This window comes from Eubalaena glacialis, chromosome 16 (assembly GCF_028564815.1).
Source record: "Eubalaena glacialis isolate mEubGla1 chromosome 16, mEubGla1.1.hap2.+ XY, whole genome shotgun sequence".
Classification (NCBI taxonomy): Eukaryota; Metazoa; Chordata; class Mammalia; order Artiodactyla; family Balaenidae; genus Eubalaena; species Eubalaena glacialis.
This window is the reverse complement of record NC_083731.1, coordinates 84,584,560-84,606,238: the sequence shown is the minus strand read 5'-3', so window position 1 is coordinate 84,606,238 and position 21,679 is coordinate 84,584,560.

The following is a 21,679-nucleotide window of genomic DNA, read 5'->3' as shown; positions in this document are numbered from 1 at the left end:
CCCATGATGGGGGCTCTTGTCATGCTCTGTGGTCGGCCCCTCCCCTGGGTCACTGAACTGAACGCGGTTCTGCCAGCATGCCACAAGACTCTCCCACAATCGCCAGCAACACCCATGAGGCTGTGGTGGCTGTCCTGTCTTATGGCCTGGAATCCCTTCCGCTGGCTCTGGGCACTGACAGAGCATCCCCACGGCTCCCAGGCGTGGTTCTGGCTTCCGCCCCCCTGGGAGTCACCAGAGGCCCCTCCTGCACTCATTCTTCCTCTGACTTAGGAAGGGAGAATACTTCCTCCTTCATCTCCACAGCAACTGGTTCCACCAGTTTTCCGGAGCATTTCTTCCTCTTCCGCTCCAGCTGAAAGCTTTCTTGATCAAATCACTCAGCCTCCTGGCAAACACGTCCTTCCCTTCCTCGTGCAAGGCACTCCAACCTAGCCAAGAAGCCACAATCCTGCTGTCTTAAATCATGCTCCCCGCTGATCGACCTGTCTCATGTGGATGCATTTGGAGTCAGCTCTGCCTGGGGCTGGCAGATTTCCATCAAACATCTCAGTGGATCTACTCTATTCTGAGGTCTGCCCTGACAGAAGGCACACAATTTAACAGGAATTTAAGGTGAGTAGGGCTAACCTGGGGTCAACAGAAGTGCTTGGGGCTACACCAGTGTGGAGCTAGAGCAACTCCAAGAATCTCCCCAGTGCCCCGGCTCAGACCCAGCTTTGCCCAAGAAAGAGTCTTCTGGATTGTCCATCTCCCCCCTCTACCCTCCAGGACTGTGCCAAGCTTGCGAGAAGATGGCTGGATTCCAGGTCAGTCTGAAGGTCACAGAAGAAGCTTATTTTAGTACACGATAGAGAAGTTAAGTTCAGGACTGAATTTGATCTCGAATTTCCTTCTGGACCAAGCAGCTCGAGGAACTTGCCTACGTGGTTGATTGGTGTTGGTGGGGCCCACGTGGAGGAGGTCGCAGCCCCCGGACTGTCTCCTGGGCATCTGGCTGTCCAGCTCCGTCTTCTATAACTTCAAACTTTCCCATCCAGAAGGCTTCATTTTGGTGTGACTTGGAGTTCAAACATGTCTTGATTATAGACGGAGCTCTGGGAATGAAATGGAGTTGCTATAGGAAAGCTGGCACACAGAACCCAGACAAAGGCAAGTGGCCCTACTGCCAAAATACAAAAATATCGCTCTATCAACACTGCTGCTCTGATGAGGCCGGCCAGCCCAGCCAAGGGAATTACCCCAGCGTAATAACTTTCAACTCCAACCCAACTTTTCTTCCGCCCCCTCTGGGTGTGTGATGTCATGGGAGGGGTTCTGGATTGGGAACCAGGAAATTTTCTGGGTCCCTGTTCTCTCTTTTTTTTAAAATGATTTTCAGTACTCACAATTTAGCAGATATGTTTGAGCTATCTTCTCATTTCCAGATTTTGCTTTTTTTTTTTTTTTTTTCCTGAACCAAATGAATCTAGTGAAAAAAGTCCTTTTTGGTTGAATTAAATCCTCTAGAGAAAAAGTTGAAATAAAACTAAACTTTCCTGACTAGATAAAATTTATTAGATTTCTCAAAATGCTTTAGATAACATGCATAAAAATGATGTGTATGAAGCAATGAAATAATATACAACTCTTAGAAGAGTGGAGCAAGTGGAAATGCAAAGATTTGAAGCAGGTAAGTTCTGGCTTTGAGAGAGCCTTTTAACCTACATGCTTATCTCATACTGTTTCTCTTATCTACTGCTCTGTGCCAAACCACATCTGGTCCCTGTCGTTACTCTGCCCCACACCATAGGGTCCTTCGGGCAGGTTGCTTAACTTCTTTGGGCCTCAGTTTTCCCATCTAAAAATATTAGATTAAAAAAGAGATCTAAGGAGATTAAATGAGCAAACACAGGTGGAAACTCTTGCATTCAGTACAAAGCAGTCAAATTAGAATTTTTGGTAGAGGTTGCTTCAAAGCACTGCTGACCTTTCATATATTAATTTAAATGTTTCCTTTTGATTAGCATTCACTGTGCGTTCATCCAGCAAGCAGTTCTCAACATCACCATGGTGTGAAGGGCGTCATCTTGTTCAATGGCTTTGTCTGTGTTTTTATCTCTCTGGTATTTTCTGTGACCCCCCTGCAATCCAATCAGACAATAGTAAGAGGCTCTGTTTTCACCGTCCTCAGCATGTAGAGAGAACAAATAAAGCCACACTCAGCTTTTGGATTTCAAAATAGATCTTGAGTCTCATAGCAGAGATGAGATAAAAGGAAAAAGTTTTGAGTCTCAAAAAAACAAGGTCTTGGAGGACTTAGGGCATATAGCATTTGTACCATAAATGACGTAGTTAGGAGAATGAATAATCAGATGAGAATGGGTTTTTGCACTCCAAAGGAATCATCCAGACCAAATATGGGGGGGCAGGGGAGAAGACATCAGAGCGAGGGGAGAGGCAGGGGATGAAAGAATCCCTAGGTATGTCAGGGGATTGTAGACGCAGATGTCCTTCCATATCAAGGGTACTGGGTTTGGTGGTGAGGCTCTCTCAGGCTGGTAGGGTAGAGCAGCAGTAAGGTAAAAACAGCAGCCTGGTCAATCTGCATGGATAAGATTTAAGACAGCCCCACCAAGCGTCCTCTATCCCTAGTGTGTTGCATCCAAATATTTGCCATCTCTCCTTCCTGGAGAGAGGCAAAGAGATAACTGAGAGAATCAGTAAACCTGCAGATGAGGGCTAAGCATGACCCACATGGACCCACTAACAGAGACCAGAAGAAACATGATTATCGCAGCCAGTGCCAACGTTGGGAGATGACAACAACCGGGGACCTTGTGGAAGAGGGAGCGTCTTGGCAGATGCCAGCATGAGTAGATGATGATAACCAGGGGTCTGATTCCTTGAAGGCGTGGCATGTTAGCGCCCTTGAACTCAGACCTATCCCCAGGTACATGGGTAGGGAGGGAAAACTGAATCAATCAAGAAAATCCTGGGACTTCCCTGGTGGTGCAGTGGTTAAGAATCCACCTGCCAATGCAGGGAACACGGGTTCGAGCCCTGGTCCGGGAAGACCCCCCATGCCGCGGAGCAACTAAGCCCGTGCGCCACAACTGCTGAAGCCTGTGCGCCTAGAGCCCGTGCTCCTCAACAAGAGAAGCCACCACAATGAGAAGCCCGCGCATCGCAACGAAGAATAGCCCCCGCTCGCCGCAACTAGAGAAAGCCTGTGTGCAGCAACGAAGAGCCAACGCAGCCAGAAAGAAAGGAAGGGAGGGAGGGAGGGAGGGAGGAAAGAAGAAAGAAAGAAAGAAAGGAAATCCCAACTCAGTTTACTCTGAAGTGATTACGTTTTTACCACCAACAGAATAGGGGTGCAAGAAACAAAATTAAATTCAGTCTAAAAAAATTAAGTTATACATACAGCTTTTCATCTCTGAGTTTTGTGAACTGAAACTCCCATTCAATGGTCAGGTGATGGCCCTGGGACTACTGATGACCTTAAGAAAACTGAAGGTCAAATGAGCTCAGATGTACCCTAAGGCTAATGTTGGAGCAGCCACCGGGTTCCCCCGGCCAGGTCCCAAGGCCAGAGTCAGGGTTCAGCTTTCCAAAGCTTCCTTTCCCTCCAGATCCCCTCCCACCCCACCCTCCATGCACATATTCTCAGCCTCCAGTTCTCATCCCTGATAAAGGATATAAACAGAAACAAAAAAAAAAGAGAACCATATGAGATGGGGGAAAAAAGTACAGGACCTGAGAAGAGGGAGGGTAGAGGGACAGAAATGGAAATACAAAGAGGGAGAAAATAGAGGGATAGCATTTAAATTCCACATGGACGCCGCTGCAATGACTGCAAGGCAGCTATTACCTTTTCCTAAGGGGAGTCGCTCCCCTCTTGGTGAAAGGATGAAAATCTAAAATAATAATAATGATAGCTACCTTGATTAATAACTGCTCTGCCCTGTGCATATACATACATATATGTATAGAGAGACGTAGATGAATGCATGGAGTATGAAGTTCAATAATTACAAAGTAAAGATTCTTAATGTCTTAAGAGACAATGTCAGCCAAAAAAAATACTCTTGCTGGGGGTAAAGAGGTATTTCCTCATGGGTGCACACACACACACACACACACACACAAAGTATGCATATGTGTTGTACTGTGTATTAAAGTGATTTACTTGCTTGGATAATTTGAAAGTAAATACACACATACAAATTATGCATGTATGCTATATTGCGGATTAAAGTGATTTACTTGCTTGGGTAATTTGAAAGTAACCTTGTGACACTCCCTGAGGTAATATGCAAAATCTGACCGTAGGATGAGTGGAAATCTGGAACCCTTTCACTTTAGCTCTTCAGCATAACCTCCGGCACAATGAATTCTACTGCTTTCTAAAGATAGTGGTGGTGATGAGACCTGTTCCTCAACAGAGGCTAGAGCCCTCTGATTATGTTCCTCTGGATTTGTCACCCTTTGTATGCCTGTGTCTTAATTCCCCTGCTGGGTTGCTAGCTCCTTTTCTTTCTCTTTGTGTCCCTCCCTGACACTGCTCTGAGACCTTGGGTGTAGGAAAGGCTCAGTAAATACTGCTTGGTTGGTTGATTGCCAGCTGGGCGAGGCGATTTCCTTCAAAGCCAAGAGGATGACTTGTCTTGACACCTTATACTTTGCGGATGAAAGGCAAGCCAAAGACTGATTTAAAATGTAGGTCTGGCTGTCGGAGCAGACCAAGGTGGGGAGAGTCCAACTGTGTGGTCAGACCGCCATGAGGGCCCCCCTGCCTTGATTCCTTGATATGTGAAGGCCTGGCCTGTGTCCTCCTTTGAGAAGAGAACAGAGCCATAGCTGAGGGTGTGAAGTTCAGATGTGATTTTTCAGTTGGATAGGCACCTCAGATTCCTGTATTGCTTGCCCCCGCCCTTTCTCTGTGTCTCTTTCTGTCTCTCTTTCTCTGTCTCTCCCAATGTACACCGAGTTCATTTGGGGCATGTAAAAAGGAAGAAAAGGTATGGCAGTTCCTATGAGAATGCACCCTCCCAACTGAGCAGTTATTTTATTCAAAAGAGGAATGATTCTTGTTTTTAAAGCAGGGTCCTTTCTACCTGAAATGTCTCTTCTCCCCCCACCTCCCTCCCCTATACATCTCTATGGCATTCCTTAATTCTGGGAATGCCACGGTTGTACTCCATTCCTGTATCCTCTATTAAAATATAAATACACTCATTCAGATAGCCCATTCAAACAATGGTAGCAACCATTCACACTTTAGTATGAGTGAGTTTATCGCTACTCTACTGTTTCTAGATTTCACTAGAAAAGAAGCAGAAGGGACTTCCCTGGTGGTGCAGTGGTTAAGAATCCACCTGCCGATGCGGGGGATATGGGTTCGATCCCTGGTCTGGGAAGATCCCACATGCCGCGGAGCAACTAAGCCCGTGCGCCACAACTACTGAGCCTGCGCTCTAGAGCCCGCGAGCCACAACTGCTGAAGTCTGCGTGCCTAGAGCCTGTGCTCCGCAACAAGAGAAGCCACCGCAATGAGAAGCCCATGCACCTCAACAAAGAGTAGCCCCCACTCGCCGCAACTAGAGAAAGCCCACGCGCAGCAATGAAGACCCAATGCACCCAAAAATAAATAAATAACGTAAAAAAAAAAAGAAAAGAAAAGAAGCAGAAGAAAGCATGGGCCCTGGGAAATGGGAGGCTAGAAAGAGATGTGGCTTTAGGGGAAGGAGAATTGGAGAAAAAAATGAAGCAAAAAGGTGAGGCTGAAAATACCAAAGAGAAAATTTTCTGCTTTCTGATTTTTCCCCGCTGTCCTCCCTGCCCATCTCTTCCTCTGCTGTTGCTTCTCTTCTTTGTGTGTACGTGTAGGGCACTCCTATGTGTACCCACAGGTGCACCAACATGATTTCAACAGTGCACAACATTAACTGATCCTTTGAGACCCCTTCACCATTTGGCATGGAAACCATAGAAAATCTACATTTTCAGCCAAATACCTTTCATTCATTCATTCTCACAAATATTGATTTAATGCTGTGCTGGGCATTAGGGTTACAGAAATGAACAAGACAGATCAATGGTTTTTACCTATACTATAGTGAAAATATTTGTGCCCTTTGTCTAATTAGACTGGGCTTGGGAAGAAAAAAGAAACAAACATGGCTGTTTGGCTTAGGTTGGTGGGAATGTGTGTGTGTGTGTGTGTGTGTGTTTGCATGTGTGAGACGTTGAAGGTAAAGGAAATCAGTGAGTCTTTAGAGTTTTTCTATATTTACTTCTAAGTATTTTGAAAGTTCAAATTACCTTGAATAAATGCCTTAATTGCTAATGCTGCAATTCAAGCCATTATCTCCTTTTCTTAAGGTCATAATGTTGTAAATAGAGAATAAATTCCTAGCTTTAAATGCCAAAAGTTTAATAACAAAAAGCAAAGAAAAATAAAAGTATACTCCAATATATGCTTTTTATTTATTTAGTAAGTTTCACTTAAAAGAGACCGTGTTAATATTTCTTTGGGGGATTTTTTCTGCAAAGGATGTACTTACTGGAATTCTTAAAAATGACCCATTCAAATCTAGACTGAAGGTAGATTCTACCATCAGCATAGTCATCCTTTACTGCCAGAAGGCCCTTGATATGACATAAAACTTTAAGTGGCATCTTTCTCAAGCATCTTTTTGCTAATTGAATGTTGCCCTTGAACTTGCTTGAATGGTAACCGCTGAGGAGCTCCCCTTTCCTGGCTCACCAGACAGATAGGAAGGAGGTCAGTCCCTGGCGAATCAGGGCTGTTTGTTCTGCCCCGTGCAGACAAAACCCTCAGTGTTCCCACCCAGGACTGGCTGTGTTGTTTGTGGGATGCAAAATAAAAATGACAGGCCCCTGGTTCAGAATTTTAAGGAGGTGACAGCAGAGCATTAAACCAAGTGCAGGCGCTTCTGAGTGCAGGACTCTGGGCAAATGCAGTCTGCCTGCCCTGCACCCACCCAGAGAGAGACCCAGCTTGGAGAGGCCCTGGCCACCTTCTCCTCCTTACTCCCCACCCCCAGCTCTGCAGCACTTCTGCTCTTTCCTAGGCTCTGGCTCCATTCTCCTTGTCCTAGTGCATCCTTCTCCTACTTGAGCAATGTCCCTCTCTCAGCCTCCACCCCCTCCTCTCTCTCTTCCTTTCTTCCGAACTCCAGCATTTTCATCCTTCTAGATATGGCCTAGACAATCTCTGGATGCAGATCCAAGGCCTGTTCCAAGATTAGCTCTAGCCTCAGATACATGTGTGTCTTTCAAAACTTCCCCATTATTTCTGGGTCTTCCTCTCTTTTATGCCAAAACAGGTTTTAATGACCAAGTCCTAATGTGTCATGCGTGTGTGATGAGGCGGGCACACAGAGGTGGGATGCAGGGGGTAATCTGGACCTCATTACAGGGCCAAGAAAGAATCAAAGAATGAAACGATGCTCCAACGCAATCCGGGACCCACACGAGACAGGGAAACACAAGGATGAAGGTGTAAACAATGGGCCCGGGAACAAGTGTTCACCCACAGTGCCATGCACACCAGAGCTGTGAACTTCCTCTGACACATGTTCTAAAGGAAGAGGAAATGTTCAACGCATCTCCCAGGTCACCTTTGTGGAAACCGCTTTTAGATGGTTCTCATCTAGCAGCATGACTCACCAAAGAGTCTTTATTCATTGACCCTTTCTTCAAGGCCCTCAATGAAATGACTCACACCTCTATTTACTAGATTTTATTGGGAAGGTTAGGTGAAATCCTTTCCCCTGGGAACAGGAAGTTTTTGGTGTTTCTTATACAGATTAAACACCGCTGGGGGCACAGTAGCATACGCACTGTTGCTGGGCTGACTTCCTACCGGGGATGCTGCGTCCTATCACGGGCAGCAGAATCACAGTTCTGGGGGAAGCAGAGCAGCTTTCAAAAGGCACAGTCAACATCAGTTCACTCTTAATAATCCAAATGCACAGAAGATAAGGCCCGACAAAATATTTCCTGTTTGGAATATTTAGAAGAGAGACTGAGAGTAAGAAAGTATTGTGGGAAGCATTGGCAAAAGGCTCAGGGACTGAGTTTTGGGAATTGCTACCCCTGATCTTGCCTATGGAGGATACTCAGGTGTCTGCAGTCAATGGGAAACACGGGGAGATCGAGTCCATTGGAGGTACCACTAGGGTCACTGCCCGTAGCAAAAGGGTGGGTCAGGAATTCACCAGGCAGCAGACTTCAAGCCCAGGGGTAAGTGGGGCAAGCGACAACTGCGTGGACGAGGGACTTTTTATTTTATTTTATTTTCACTTTTTAAATTAATTTATTCAATTACCCTCCTTTAGGAAGATTCACATTAGAAAGACAGGGGAATTATCAGCTGCCTAATCCACATCATTAATGGGAAGTAGCTATTTGAAGAGCGTTAGAAATATTAAGACCAGGAACTCTTTCCTTGGATTTTTCATCCCACCCTTGCCTGCCCTGTCCACCGATGACAGCTGGTCCAGAGCAGGACTCCCCAGGAAGAATCCACTCTGACTGTGTGCCCTGCTAACTAGAGAGGAAGAAGCAGCTAGCCAGGCCTCTGGAAAGTTCCTTGTCTGGCATGAAGGACCTTCTCCTTGTCAGTTGTAGAGAAATGTTACAACCTTGCCATGTGCCACTGGAGGCTAAGAAGTATCTTCAGCTGACATCAAAGCAAGAGGCCAGCGCTACTCTCAAGACATCAGTCCTTCTGCATCCACCACCCCTCCCCCCCTCCCCCCCGTGGTTAATGCTACAGTCATGGAAAGGACGGAAAGGGCTCTTACACAGGTCAAGTCTGGAGACAGAGCCTGGAGTCTAATCCCATAGCTCCCAGACAGGCACTTTAACCACAGGCCAGTGGACGCCACAGTGTGTGTATCTCCAGGGATCCAGGGGACCCCCTCCCCCCAGTCCCATGGGACAAATAAGCCACACATCCCTCCCCCAAACAGCAGATACCATCTTGGGGAAAGAAGCCAGGGGAAGGGAAGGTGATCTGAGACACTGAGCAAGAGAAGAAAAAACATGACCCAAGGAAATAATTTAAATGATCAGATGCACAAAGCCTTAACCCATATCAGGCATCCACTTAAAAATTTCCCCATAACCATTTGATGGCAGCATGAGAAAATAAGGTTATTTATAGACCAAAGTCATTACGTTTTTGTCCACACATCAAAGGGTGCCAGGCATGAGTTAGCAACCCCGCCACACAGTTGATTATTTATCACCTACTATATGCCAGATGCTACATTTGATGCGGAGGGGACAAAACTAGCTTAAGAGAGAAGCAGACAGGTAAGTAATTATTAGATAGCGCTGTTGGTAAGCTCTGTGACAGAGGGATACCTCAGTGACACAGGGGCCCGGAAGAGAGGCATTTAACTCAGAGAAGGCTTCTGGATCGTTGAGACTCGAGCTGAATTTGAAAGGACAAGTAGGCGTCAAATGGAATTTAGATGAAAAGCTGTGGGAAACACTTTCCAAGCCAGGAGGATCGTAACAGACACAGAGGCAGGGAAGTGCATGACGAGGTCAGAGGACGGAGAGGATTCTGTGTAGCTGAGGTGTGAGGAAGAGTCAAGAGATGATGCTAAAGAGTCCGATCAGGAGCTTCCCTGGTGGCTCAGTGGTTGAGAATCCGCCTGCCGATGCAGGGGACGCGGGTTCGAGCCCTGGTCCGGGAAGATCCCACATGCTGTGGAGCAACTAAGACCGCGATAACGAGAGGCCCACGCACCGCGATGAAGAGCGGCCCCCGCTCGCCGCAACTAGAGGAAGCCCTCGCACAGAAACGAAGACCCAACACAGCCAAAAATAAATATAAAAAAAAAAAATAAATTAAAGAGTCCAATCAGGAAGAGATATGTGTGCTGAGCTAAGGCATCTGAATTGTCTTGAAAGCTATAAAAAAAAAAAAAAAAAATCATTGAAAGATTCTAACCAGGGCAGGACAGAATTAGATTCTCATTTGAAACAAATAATTCAGGTGGCAGGGTGGAGGACAGCACAGGAGGGCAGGGAGAGGAGAAAGGAAGGCGGAAACCTTGTGAGAAGTGATGAGGGCCTGAACCAGGAGGCTCAGATTTAAAACATGTTTGGGAGATGGAATCTACAGGATTTCATGACCCATGAGATGAGGGAGGTGAATGAGAGGGACCCGCAGAGTTCTGATTGGATTGTGGTTCCCGAGTGGGTACCTTGCTCCAAAGGAAATACAAGACAACGGTGGGTTTGAGGAGGCAGGCGATGGGTTGGTTGGGATGTGGGGGATAAGTCTGTGGTGTTTCTGTCCAGTATCGGTCAGGGTGGCCAGTAAAAGTCAGTGCCCCCGAGAAGTGAAATCAGGACCTGGGCTTGCTGTTGGGCTGTCGTGTTGGCAGTTACTGGGGGCCTTGATAACAGCACACACAGTGTGGTGGTGGAGATGTGACCCCACTGGCAGTGGATTGAGGAGAGACTGATAACCTGAAGCTGGTATCCTTGCAGCCCTGTCTTGGTGAAGAGCCCCCCACCCAAACTGGGCACCTTCCCCGCGGACGCCCAGCTCTTTCTCATATCAGGTACTCGGGCAGTCACTGGGGCCTGTTGATTCCATTCCCCTAGGGTCTCCACTCCCCACCGCCCACCCCCGTTCTCCACACCACCTCCCACCTCCATTCAGTCTTTCCGAGATGCTGCCTGACTTCCAAACAGAACCAAAGAATCCTTTAACATCACAGATCTGATCATGTGACCCAGGTGGCTCCGACAACCTTCTGGATCAAGTCTGGACTTCAGGACTGGATCCCTGAGCTCCTGCCTAGCCCTCACTCTCCCCGGGCCTCCTTCCAGCCCATCCCCCAGATACCCTTCCCCCGCTCCCCCGCTCAGATTGAAATCATGTGGCCCCCACTCTCCCCCTTCAGCTCTCATAGCTCCTGAGTTAGGGTGATGGGGAGCCGCCCACAGGTGTGGCTGCCAAAGTACCGCCGTCGCGAAGGGCTTCGGAGCTGTGAAAATTCAAGGTATTGTGAGGCCAGAGGGCTGAGTGGATCACTTACAAGAACCCAGGAGGTGGAGGTCACGCTGTGAGTTTAGAACCGAAACTCTCAACAGATGTGAGAGCTGACAGGTGACCACAGGGGCGTGGAGGATGGCCCCCGTGAAGGGGAAGGTAGAGGACAGTGGCCTGAAAGTGGCAAGAGGGAGACAGGAAAACCCTCAGGCATTTACCTCTTCCTCTGGGCCAGGGAAGGGGAGGGGTGTGGGATGAGCTGCCTGCGCCTGAGAAGAGGGAAGATCATCCCTCGCCTTCTGGTCAAACTGCAACCTGGAAAAATCCTCTTGTTGGGACGCCACGAATTCCTCATCATCCTCTGTACGCCGACGATGCCTAAATCTACGCTTCGACTTGGACCTCACTTCTGATTCACGCGCCCCAAAGGCAGCTGCATGTTCATACACAACCCAAACCCTTGTGTCCAAAACAGAATCCCCACCTTTCCCACCACGTCCCTTTCCCCCACTCACACCTCTTCCTGTCTTCCTCCTCGTGCGGGTGAATTATAGCCTCCTCTCCTCGTTGCTCTAGTTGGAAGTCAGGTCACCTGACTCCTTCCTCTGCATCCCCTGCCATTCAGCAGCCATGTCATTGCACCGGGCACTCCTACCCTCCGGCGCTTCCCTGGCAGTGCGGTCACTCCCCTGCGGCTCCGGCTCCGGTGTTCTGGCCCCTCTCCCGCTCCCTGGCTCATTCCCACTGCACCTACAGCATTGACGTCGCAGCTGGGTTCATCGCCACGAAATTAAAAACTCTTGCCGGGCCCAGGGCAATGCAGGGCCCCAGCCTGGGGCTGGGAAGTTAATCTCCTCTTCCCACAGACTCTGCTGTCCCAACCCATGGCCCATGGTGACCCCCAGCGGGTTGCGACGTCCACACTGGGATGTACTTGGTACCCAGATCAAGGGCAGGCAAGACGCCCCATCTGGGCTGCCCACAGAGTGTCCATGGGGCTGCCAGCCCGAGGTGGGGTGCCAGTGCCTCGCTCTGCCCTGAGATGCTACGAACCTGCACCCAAGCTCTCACACATGTGCAGTGAGGCCCCCGCCAGGGGTGGAGGGTGATGGTGGAAGAGGGGCCTCCTGCCCTCATCTCCCCAGGTGGAGGGCACGAGCCATGGGGGGGCAGGGATGGGGAAGGGGAGTCAGGCAGGGCGGGCCCACCAAGAGACAGGGAGCAAGTGGGCAAGAACTCATGCTGGGAGACTGGGAGGGGTGAAGAGGTGGGACCGCATGTGAGCAGAGGCTCCAAGCCCCCCGACACGCTCTGTTGTCCCTTTATTTACAGAACACAAAGTCAAAGATAAAATTCTTAAGGATTCCAAGACAGCAACTGCAGAGCATTGAACCTCACCCTTCTAAGTGCACATCCTGTGCAACCGCACTGGTCACACCTGTCCATGATTTCAGCCCTGCCTCTTCCCTCCCCTCCTTAAAATCCTTCAGGGGCTCACATCCTTTTTTTAGGGGAAAAAAAAGCCCAAATGCTTTCACCTGGCTTTCACTGTTAGGACTTCTGACACACTGTTCTCACTGCCCAGAACACATTTACCCTCTCCCCATGTCTCTTGGTCTATGTTCATCAATGGGGTCTTGGTTTCACTTTCTCTGGAAAACTCCATGACCCCCTTTATTAAAAAAATTTTTTTTCATTAAAAAAAATTTTTTTTATAATTTTTTTTTTGGCCGCGCACTGTGGCACACGGGATCCTAGTTCCCCCACCAGGGACTGAACCTGTACCCCCTGCAGTGGAAGCGTGGAGTCTTAACCACTGGACCACCAGGGAATTCCCTCCATGACCCTCTTGTTTGAGTGCCTCATTTATCTGGCCTCATGACACTAAGATCAAATGGAGAAGGAGCCACACACACTCCAGAACGAGGGCTGCAATAAGCACACAACTTGGAAGCTGGACCATCAGCTTCTACCCCCAAAATAGGAGGAGTTGCCCCTCGGACTTGATAGGGCCTGGGGCGGAAGCGTTTGTGACTGCCTTTATTAACCTGTCCCTCTCCTGAGGCTGCGCTGACCATGAGGGGTGTCACTGCCCGTGGGTCCACATCTCTGCTACTCGCCACATATGTGCCCACCGTGGAGGCTGGATTTTATCCTCAGTGCCTAACACGATGCTTGCCACATGCTAAGTGCTCAGGAAATATTTACTGACTAAACTGAATGAATGGGTTGAAATCAATCAATGAATGAACGGAGTTGCATGCTCAGGTTATCGTAGCATTCTAAGACTGCAGAGCCTGTGTCCTAATACCAGCGTTTCCCCCAATAAAACAACCAGCCTCTGAAGGAGAGGATCTTAGCTGGAGGTCCGCCGGGATTCCAAGGGCATCCACGGACTGGGTGGAAGGACTACAAATTCCAAAAACTGAGTGCACAATTTGATGGGTACGTGTAGTTTGCGGAGGGAGGTGATTAATAGTTTTCATCAGAAACTCAGAGATATCTTGAATCCCTAAAGGTAACAAATCTTTGCTCTGAAACAGTGGTTCTTAAAGTGAAAGCATCTTCAGCATCCTTTGGAAACTTTATTAGAGATGCAAATTCTCAGGCCCCACCTCAGAGCTGCTGAGCCAGAAACTCTGGGCTGAGGAGCCCAGCGTGTGTATTGTTGGGAAGTTTTCTTGGACATTCGGTGCACACTCAAGGTTGAGAACCACTAAAGAATTAGAAATAGGATGCTGTATTTTCCAATCAGTAGAGGTGAAAAAAGAAAAATTAGAGAGAGCCCAGAAATAAACCCTCACATTTATGGTCAAATGATTTTCGACAAGGGTGTCAAGACCGTTTAAGGGGGAAAGGACAGTCTTTTCAACAAATGGTGCTGGGAAAACTGGATATCCACAGGCAAAAGAATGAAATTGAACCCTTATCTAACTCCATATACAAAAATTAACTCAAGGGTCTTCCCTGGTGGTTCAGTGGTTAAGAATTCGCCTGCCAATGCAGGGGACACGGGTTCGAGCCCTGGTCCGGGAAGATCCCACATGCCGCGGAGCAACTAAGCCCGTGCGCCACAACTACTGAGCCTGTGCTCTAGAGCCGGTGAGCCGCAACGACTGAGCCCACGTGCCACAACTACTGAAGCCCACACGCCTAGAGTCTGTGCTCCGCAACAAAGGCAAGCCACAGCAATGAGAAGCCCGCGCACCGCAATGAAGAGTAGCAATCACTCTCCGCAACTAGAGAAAGCCCTCATGCAGCAACGAAGACCCAACGCAGCCAAAAATAAATAATAAAATAAATAATAAATAAATAAATAAATAAAATTAACTCAAGATGGATCAAGATCTAAGTGTAAGACCTGAAACTCTTAGAAGAAAACATAGGTCAAAAGCTTCTCGACCGTGGATTTGGCAATGAGTTCTTGGCGATGACACCAAAGGTCCAGGAAACGAAAGTGTCGAAGTGATGAACCCCCACTAAGAACCCAGGACACCGCGACTCCTGTGAGCTTCCCTGGTTAGCGACAAGCTCTGTTCGTCACATGCGCTGCGCGCAGGACTGGGGCGCCGCGGGCTTTCTGTCGCCGTCCCTCTCCATGATGTCGCTTGTTTAGGGCGTGTGTGCATGATTATCATGTTATCCCCAGGCCAGCATGTCAGCACTTACTATCTCATAAAATTAATTCCTTTTTTAATATGATTATTCATAAAAGGCATTTGCTTTACTCTAGGAGGTTTTTATATGGCTTCAAATTAGTGAGTCTTTTTTGTTTGTTTTTGATAGCTTCACCCTCAAGATGCAAGAGAATTGGAGAAAGGTCAAGAGGCCACTTGTGGGCTTCCTGATGGCGCAGTGGTTAAGAATCCGCCTGCCAATGCAGGGGACACAGGTTTGAGCCCTGGTCCGGGAAGATCCCACATGCCACGGAGCAACTAAACCCGTGCACCACAACTACTGAGCCTGCGCTCTAGAGCCCGTGAGCCACAGCTACTGAGCCCGCGAGCCACGTGCCACAACTACTGAAGCCTGCGCGCCTAGAGCCCGTGCTCTGCAATAAGAGAAGCCACCGCAATGAGAAGCCCGCGCACCTCAATGAACAGTAGCCCCCGCTCGCCGCAACTAGAGAAAGCCCGCGCGCAGCAACAAACACCCAACGCAGCCAAAAATAAATAAATTAATTAAAAAAAGAGGTCACTTGTTAAAGAGCAGAAAATAAGAAGCAGGATATGCAAAATGAGAGTCCCATGGAGCCAGGAAAACATAGGGACGAACCTTCTGTGGGCCGACAGAGCCGTCCGCTGGGGCTGGAAACACAGACTCACAAGTCGAGATCGCTTTGATAATGAAAAGAAAGCATTTGACCTAAGAGCAGAGGAGGTTATATCCCTGAGAGACTTTTTTTTTTAATCTTTATTGGAGTAGAATTGCTTTACAATGTTGTGTTAATTTCTGCCGTATAACAAAGTGAATCAGCTTTATGTATACCTATATCCCCATATCCCCTCCCTCTTGAGCCAACCTCCCACCCTCCCTACCCGCCCCCCCCTCAAGGGACTTTGAAGTCCTGTCTCTTTTCTGGGCTGAACTGAGATTGGATTTCTTTAGCAGCTCCCAGGGATGGGCGGACAGCTGAAGGGAGCTTAAAGTGAGGAGCTCCGGCATACCAGACTTCACATTCAATGATGCTGGGTAATGGTTCAATTTCTCTGAGACTAAATTGGCTTGTCTTTAAAATGAGAGTAACAAAATCACCTCCCCGAGTTACTAAGATGATGATATAAAGAGGCACAGGAGGGACTTCCCTGGCGGTCCAGTGGTTAGGACTCCACGCTTCCACTGCAGGGGCAAGGGTTCGACCCCTGGTTGGGGAACTAAGATCTGCATGCTGTGTGGTGTGGCCAAAAGAAAAAAAAAATTTTGGAAAAAAAAGAGGCACAGGAAAAGTCAGGGGTAGGTAAAACGGGAGCTTAAATATTACTTCCCCTTCACCCCAGTGTTGACTCATATGGCTTCAAACTCATTTTGTATTTCTAGGTCTCCAGCAAATGCATTTAGTGCGGCACTAACTAAACTTCTCTAGAAAACAAAGCCTGTCCTTGCCCTGCAGCTGTCCTCTATTTGGAATCCTTCAAATCTAAAAATTCAGAAATGTTTGCATGTCCATTCCCCTCTCTGAATCATCCTGGGATGTCCTGACTCTTGTTTTCTCACCCGCTTTCTCTTCAGTGGTTCAGATATCCTCTCAATATTTGTGTTTGCAAAGTTCCATCCCTGGGCCTGAATTCCCCCCAGAGTTCTCGTGGCCCAGATCCAAACAGCCTGCAAGCATGTCCCTTTACCTCACCGGACACTCCAGTCTTGTTTTGCCAGCAAATGTGTATGGAATGCCGCTAAGTGCCAAATCCTGCGCCGGGACTGTGGTTTTCAGCTAAATTAGAAACAGTTCAACCCTCAAGGAGCTCCCGTTCAGGGGGAGATGGATTATGCAGTGACGGTGGTACGGATGCGCTCTGTCCCAGCACCCAGGAGACGCAGCAAGCCAGGTGCTGCCTGAGGATAGAGAAGCCATCCAGGCACGAGGAGACATGCATCTCCCAAGCTGTGAGGGCCCGGCCACCTCAGAGGGCCCACCTGTGCAGGGGTCCACCAGGGGTTCCTGGCGGGCGCTGTCCACTCTGCAGACAGAAAGGGAAGCCCTCACACCAGTTGCAGCCTGGGAGTCAGAGCGGAGAGAAAAGAGTTTCTGCCAGGGTCCGGCAGCCAGGGCTCCAGCCTCATCAACACCCAGCGCTCAGCTCATGGGATGTGAGAACCGTGAGGCGAAATCAGGGTGTGGAATCCGGGCACCCCAAGGCCTCCCGGGCTTGCTTGGGAAAAGATAGGAAGCGCATTGTGTGGGCTGATGCTCACCGGGGATTCTCAGTTAAGCGAGCATCAGCATTGACTCAACACGGGGGCAGCTGCTCTACGCTCAGGTTGTTTGCCAGGCAAACTGCAGGACCGGGGACACCGAGACCCAGCAACATTGCAGAAACCAAATCGCTGGGCAGAATTCATAAAAGGCTGAACAGACTGGCGTGTAAACAAACAGCCATAACACAGGGCAGTGTCGCTCAGAAACCACCACATGCACAGTCACTTGGCAACGTGATGTAGTGAAGAAGGCATGGCCTTGGGTCAGACCTGCCAGGCTCAATCCCAGCTCAGACATGTAGTAGCCAGGAGACCAGGGCCTCAATGTCCTGATCTGTAAACTGGGGCTGCAGGAGGATTCACTTAGCCTTGATATCTGGAAGGTGAAGTGCCTGGTATATAGGAAAGGTTCAATAAAGGGTCCTTGTTATTATTATCATTGCGAGCTGAGCCCAGTGAGTTTTGCCCTCTCCCTCATCTTCACGTGCTGCAACGGGTCACCAGACAAGTCCTGTGTCAGCTCTCCTGTCTGTGTTCCTCTCCCGTCCTGCCCTCTCACCGGGCCCTCCCTCCAGCCTCACCTGAGGCCTGGCCTCAGCAGCCGTGGACCTCCGCTGCCTTCGGCCTGGACACGTGCCTCCTTAACCGCATAGCTGGCCCTCCTCACACCAGCTGAAGGGGGCCCCTCCCACCCCTGTCATTTACACAAGTCGCCTTCTGCCTGGCATTGCGGTGTCTGAGCCCCTGGCGTTGACTCCATCCTGAACCAGGCACATGAGTGCAGAGACCAGGACATTTGGATTGACTCCCGTTCAGGACCTAGCCGACTGCTCTGCATCTTAAGTGCTCACTATGTACTAAATCTCTCTACAAAAAACAGCACATATTAAATATGTTAACAAATAAATCAAAGTACCTTTTCCCTATACCGTTCCTTATACTAACCCACCAAGACGTGGGTGAATAAAGGTTATCTAAGCCAATTTCCCATGGACCGTATCCTCCAATAGCATGCATTTAGCACCTAAGTGCCCGTGTCACTCTTCAAAGCAGGCCACCAAAACCACATATTGTGGTCTTTGGTTTTCTGGAATCTACAGTATAAAACAGAACTTGATGCCACAAGTTCCATTCTGCCCTGGAATTAACAGAACTTAATTCCAGGGCAATTACAAGTCAAATCCCAATACTATAAACTCCAAGAGATCATAAAATACATCATAACAAACATTACTTCTAAGAAGAGAGTCTGGCTGGCTAGGGTTTTGAAATCTCTTGGTTTGTCAGATGACACTCTGTTATAATCTAATTTCCCTTGTGGCATTACCAGCAAACTTTGTAAATACTGATGATGTTGTTGGCAGGGAGAGGGGTAGAATTGTTAGAAATGCCAGGGGGTGGAAAACATGCAAGAGATTAAGGAAAAATGTACAAAGGAAATGAGGACAGAATACGTAAAATGGGGAATTGGATGGGGTTTTGGTGGCACGGTGCTCTATTCTGAGCCTGAGTTTCTTCTTCCTCTTGGTGTTTCTTTCTCCAGGCCTGGACAGACCCTAAAGATGAGAGGATCAGCTAAGAAACCCAGGGAGCAGGGCAGACTGACTGGGGAAATATTTGTGGACTATCCCTTATGAGGTTATTCCTATTCTAAAGAACTTGAAAAAGGTAGAACCTGCTTATATGAAGGATGAACATTGGAAAATGGTTTTCTTTTCCTGCCAGTTTCTACTAATCTCAATCTCTAGGAATTGAGATTCCTCCAAATTGCAATAATGATCTGCACATAGTAGTTTCTCAATAAAATACTTTTGAATTGATGTTGTGTGTGATGGCAGGTGGTTTCGGTTCTGATTCCTGCTATGGGAAGTTGTGTTTTGTACAACTGAGGGTACGGTTTGTTTCACTTTCGAAATTGTTCTGAAACCTTCGGCTCTGTGGGGTCTGAACAGCTTTGTAATGGAGAAGCTCCAGCGGCTCCCTGTATATCTCTTCCAGGAGTCCTGCTACGTGTCTGCTAAAAGAGAAATACAAGCACACAAAACATAGCTCATTTTACCTTGAAAAAAAAAGAAAGGCCACAGTGCCCCAGGGCACAAGCGACAGCCAATGAAATAGCAAATACCAACGAACAGCTGGAATTGGGTTTTTGCTGGGCCACAGATGGAAACACATTTATACCTAATGAACAGGGGCCGATGGGCTGGATTCTATAGGAAATGACAAGTAAAAGGAGGGAATGGAGCATGGGCAGTGAATACTACCTGTGTTTTTAAATAACTCCTTGTGATTAAGGAAAGGTAGATTAATGACAAGTCTGGCATTCTGAAGCACTGTTCCAGCTTCGTAGATGCACACTAGCAAATCCAACAACAAGCCTAAAACAGCTGGATGTAGCGTGTTAACAGAAGAGTGTGGACGGGGATTTATGTGGCATACTTGGCACATAGTAAACTTCAGCCTCTGCCATAGCACACGTTCTTAATCAAACATGCATGTCGAGCATTTATGTCGCCCTGTTTATGAAGCACTGATGACTCTTGCTACATGCCTCAGGAAGGGAGCTATATATAGCCTGAGACGCTGCCCCCGAGGTGCTTTCATGCAGCTGAAAAGGCCACAGTCCCTCACCACACTAGGTCCCATCTTGCTGACGCCACCAGGTTTTCTGCCCTAGAAAGACCCCCACCAAGCAGCCAGGGGTTCCCTGGAACGTCAGTGAGACCTCGGGGAGCAGAGGAAATCAGAATCTGACCTGGTGGAGTATCAATCCTGGGCCTTAGCTATTTATTTTCTCACATTCCTCCTGCCCGGCACCTTACACCTCATCTTCTACCCCCTTCTGTGACACTCTTGACACAAAGCAGAACGAACAGACATGAATACAAGGTTACAAAGGAAGCGGACCAGGGAGAGGTTTGGGAACGTAAGGCCTAGGCTGGGTGGGAAGGTCAAGGCTGAGGTAGCCTTCATTTAGTCCAGAGGTGGGACGGCTCAGAGGGGACTTAGTCCCAAGAGCTCAAAACAGGGCAGCGGGAGTGCTGTCCATGGGTGACAGGATGAGAGAGGGAGGTTATACCCCAAGAGGAGTTCGACTGGAACAGGAAAGTTTCACTTGTCTTCCAGAAGTTTTGGACAAAAGATGGGCAGTGGGGTTTAGCAATCATGCTATACAGAGAGGCTGCTTCACCTGGGTGAGGACATTCACTTCAGTATGTATTTATTGGAAAAGCATTGTATCAAAAATGATCATTTTCAGACTTCCCTGGTGGTGCAATGGTTAAGAATCCTCCTGCCAATGCAGGGGATGTAGGTTCGATCCCTGGTCCGGGAAGATCCCACATGCCGTGGAGCAACTAAGCCCGTGCGCCACAACTACTGAGCCCATGCGCCCTAGAGCCCACACGCCACAACTAGACGATAAAGATACAAACAAACAAACAAAAAAAAGGACTTCCCTGGTGGTGCAGTGGTTAAGAATCCACCTGCCAATTCAGGGGACACGGGTTTGAGCGCTGGTCAGGGAAGATCCCACATGCTGCAGATCAACTAAGCCCGTGTGCCACAACTACTGAGCCTAAGCTCTAAAGCCCGCGAGCCACAACTACTGAGCCGATGAGCAACAACTACTGAAGCCCGCGCGCCTAGATCCTGTGCTCCGCAACAAGAGAAGCCACCGCAATGAGAAGCCCGTGCACCGCAATGAAGAGTAGCTCTTGCTCACCGCAACTAGAGAAAGCCCGTGCGCAGCAACAAAGACCCAACACAGCCAAAAATAAATAAATTAATAAATTAATTTTAAAAAATGTTCATTAGGAGATGGAAGGTGATGATGACCCCTACACCCTTACACACACACACACACACACACACACACACACACACGCGCAAATATTTCTCACCAGGAACGTCTGTCCCCCAGATCTGGCCTCTAGTGCACATTGGCTTTATGAGAAGGCAAAGGAAGACTGCTTTATGGAAAAAAGTAAATAAGACAGCTAGGAAAAAAATTTTTTTACATATCTACTCCTTGTTATTTCACCATTATAGCTTCATTCCTTGGGATCTTTAAGAGTTACTATTTTAAATTTTAAATACCTTGGGTCAGAGGCAGAGGGTAGTCCATAAGCCCACCAGTATGTAAACAGAGCGAGTTGTTCTAGAGGTTGTCCTGGGAATCTTTCATCCTGAATTATTTTGACATCTCAGACTCCCTGGCCTGGCCTGGTGTTATCCAGGGACCCAGGCCTCCTAGGCTGGGACTTAGACATCACTGAGGTAAACTTTCCCTCCTGGCTGGCTTAGGTTCCAGGATATAAACCTAGCTAGAGATTTATATGGCCTCAGGCCCCAAATGAAAATTAGAAAGCAAGCAACATATTGCGAAAATATTTGTAATTTGTGACTAAGGTTAATTGCCTTTATAAAGAGCTCTTGCAAATCAAAAGATGAACACTACAGTAGAAAATCAGCAACAAGAACAACGAACTACCCTCCACCCCAACACACACACAAACGGAGCAACAATTCATACGGGAAGAAATACAACATGATAAAAAGGCAAAGAAAACCAGTTCAGACACTCAAGTAATTAAAGAAATGCAAACTAAAGCAACAATGGGATACTTTTTTCACTTATCAAATTAGCAAACATTTTGTTTTGTTTTACTAATGATAAATTTAGTATTGGAAGGCGTTCAGGAAAATGGATCTCTTTTATACCTTTTGTAGGAA